Source organism: Notothenia coriiceps, unplaced genomic scaffold (assembly GCF_000735185.1).
Source record: "Notothenia coriiceps isolate Sejong01 unplaced genomic scaffold, NC01 NC01_scaffold00012734, whole genome shotgun sequence".
NCBI classification, from domain to species: domain Eukaryota; kingdom Metazoa; phylum Chordata; class Actinopteri; order Perciformes; family Nototheniidae; genus Notothenia; species Notothenia coriiceps.
Genome location: NW_011345435.1, coordinates 1006 through 4425, shown reverse-complemented (window position 1 = coordinate 4425; position 3420 = coordinate 1006). Strand labels below are relative to the sequence as shown.

Sequence of the window (3420 nt, the reverse complement as noted above, 5' to 3'; positions counted from 1 at the left end):
GAAACTCCTGAACTGCATGCGCTTTGATTACACAGAGATCATTTCAAACTAGATGGTTTACGGTTGAGGTATAACAGGAGAGTTAAAAATACTTGTAAAGAAATGTCTTCTCCACTTTTCAGGGTTTTTGATGTCCTTCTGATTACATGATATCTTAATCATTATAAATAACTAATATTTAAATAGCACTTTTGCTTTAAAGAATCCATAAAGCAATAAAATCATTACTATAATCAAACTGCTGTAAATTCTAAGGATGAAGGTGGTAATAACTGTGCAATCACACACTGTACCTAACTACTACTTTGTAAGTAAGATAACTCTTTAAGGACACCCTAGGCTTACATTCCTACAACATGTTAGATTTAAAACACTTAACTTTAGCAAGATGTCTGCCTAGCAACCACACTAATCCAGCGTTTTTGAAAAAATGAAAAAACACCTGTGTGTACAGAGATTACTTTGATTTAAAACATGAAGTGTGGATGTAGAAATACTCAGGCACTATCATGGAGGCCTCTGATTTCATAAGAAGCCTTGCAACTGTTCACAAGGTGCTTATCAGATACTCTCGCTCTCCCTATTGGTTTGGGTCTGGATCAACCAGTCAAACCAGAAATCACAGCCCTGCACAAACTGTTGGCTCATGTTCTTTAATTCAGTCTCACAAAGTCCTCACTGTTGATTTATTCTATACTGACTCAGGAACAGATATTACAAACAACAGGTTCGGGTGACAGGAAGTCCGGCACTTGTTTAAAGGAACATGAAAGCAATGAGAGGACAGGGTTGATCCACACACACATGTTATAATCATGAGACACAGGGTCCCTCGATTCAATACAGTCAGTCTAAAGCATCCTCTGTGCTCCAGTCTGTGCTCTCAGTGAACACAGAGCTGATCCCAGATCAGATGCACGCTGAAGGCTCTGTGAGCAGCTTTTCTCTCACTGATCGTGCTGCTATGTTAAATGTTTGTTTTGCATGTGTTGTCTCTTGATATGTGTCTGTTGATGTTACACATGGAGCTGCTGTGATGCAAGGAGCATTTCAGACTTGATCTGACCATTCAAGTGTTATCGTATCGTACTCGTTCTCACCTGTGCAGGTCCATCTCCAGGTAGGGGAAGATGAGTTTCTCCTTGATGAGCTCCCAGATGACTCGAGTCATCTCGTCTCCCTGCATCTCCACCACGGAGCCTGCCTTGATCTTCTGAGCCATGTTTCCGCCTGCGGGAGAACAACAAACAAATAAACATTAAAGAGTATGAAGGAGACCTCCACCTTCTGCCCTCTGGACGGGGGTTAGGGTCTCAGGTGTTCACACAGGTAATTGCTGCCATTAACCATGAACTTTAGTCACCCTTTTATTGTCCCGATGCACTTTGGTCCTCCTACTACTACTTTTTTACTACTACTACTACTATTTGTAGTTGTTGCCTCAATGCAGTTTGTTTCTTATTAAATGGGGTGAAAGTTGTTGTTTCAATAAACACAGTGCATTTATACCACGTTTTCTAACTTTTGTTTAAATGCGGAAACAAAATGGCACTTGAGGGACAATAAACCCTTGTTAGATTGAATAAAGCAAACCAGAAAACTTAAAGTAAGCTTGTATAAGAACAGATTTAAGAAGTTGTGGCAGTGATATTTAAAAACATACAACCATTGGTTAAGATCTGATTGTTATAATATTGTATATTTGACTCTTGGTCCGACAAAATGAAATGTTTGATTGAAAGAGACTTGCATTGTTTAAGTATTGTCTGGTATTATATAGTACATTCTTAAAGCAATTAAAACCCGTTGCTCAACTCTAGGCAAACAAAAAATAATAATGTAACTGTGTGATAGAGACAGAAAGCTCCTCTACTAAACACTACACTTACTCAATGAATGAATACATTCAAACGTAAACTAGGAGTAGCCAGGCAATGACTCAGCATTTTATCCCCCCCTTATTTACTCCATAATCCTCTTAAATCTGTCAAAGTGAGCCGAGCAACAAACCAGCAACATATGGTTAACAAAACCCAGCAGGTTAGGGTTAGGGTATACTTTATACCTTATCCTATCTTATTAATTAAAATGTATAATTTAAATGTTGTGATAGTGGTGTAAATTAAGTGTATATAGCTTCCTTTGAGTTGTGAATGCATGGTCACTTGATTTTAGAGTGTTAATGACAGTTACGGTAGTTTCCCAGCTTGCAGATTTCTATTGGGGATTGGGAAATGACAGGACGTTCCCAAAAGTTACATAAGCAAACAGGATGATGGCCGCCTGATGGGGAGGAGACAGCCTGCAGAGACAGCTATAGGCAGGCCAGACGAGCAGTGCAAACCATTAACACACAGAATAACGTACAATTTAGATAAAAATAGCGATAAGGGACGTGACAAAGCACGAAAACAGGAGGAGTTTGCGAAGATTATGGACTTTAAAGATCATATTAAGAGCGCATTTATCATACACTCGACTTAATTTCAATGCAGACCCCCATTCGGTGTGATATTTGGTTAAACTCTGTACATTTGAGCACGATAAATAGATTATTTTAGCTATTTATGCACGGTTTCTGCGCTCTTTGGCTACCCAGATAATGAGATAACAGGGCATTACACTTCCTTGTGTCGCTGCATCGCCACTACGTCGTTTTGCAGTATGAAAAATGTCATTACATGTCTCAAACGCCTACCTTGGTTTGTTTAAAGGTCCACGAAGAGATGAGGAGGCGGAATGATGTCCGGACTGAGCGGAAAACAGCTCAGGATCAGGCTAACAGAGCAGCGACAGGTACCCGGCTTCCTGGTCCCTCCCGAAACTCACCGACAAGATATTGACCAATCAGCGAAGAGGACGACAGACTAAGAGCCAATCAGATAAGCCCACAAAGCGAGAGGAGCTGGATCCGTGTGGGCGGGGTCTAAACTGTGGCTCGCTGATTGGTCAGAGGGAAACTGCGCTATCCTGCCACATAGACTGGAGACGTCTACATTAAAATAGTACTAAATAATCTATAATGATTGTTATTTAACCCCCTCCCAACACTCTTATAATACATTTTATTTGATGGTGCACTTAATATAAATATTTATTTATTTATGTATTACTTTGATAATTGTTTAATTGTCTAGTCATAGGCTATATCGGCCTATTATACAGTTTGCTAAAAGAAAAAAGAAAAAGGAATTTGACTCAGTTTTTTCATTCCACTAATTTACAGCTTACATAGAAATAGACGTACAACAACTAAAAAACAAGGACAAGAACTCTGGATAAAAGTCACATGGGTTTAACCCCAAGAAAAGGAAGACAAAAAAAGAAGTATTACTTCCCTTTCTATGGGGAACACAAAACACCATGTGTGTTTTAATCTATTTTGTATATCAGTGTACAGATTATACAGTATAGGCCTAT

General features: G+C 39.2%; 1 long non-coding RNA gene across 1 annotated transcript; it reads right to left on the bottom strand.

Annotated features, from left to right (window-relative positions):
- Positions 1 to 1135: 1135 nt before the first annotated feature.
- LOC104947577 (uncharacterized) lies at positions 1136 to 2835 on the bottom strand. Its single transcript, XR_798575.1, has 2 exons — positions 2699 to 2835; positions 1136 to 1230 (listed from the first exon to the last, which is right to left on the bottom strand). It is a non-coding gene; the product is annotated as an uncharacterized lncRNA (long non-coding RNA).
- Between the last annotated feature and the right edge of the window lie 585 nt (positions 2836 to 3420).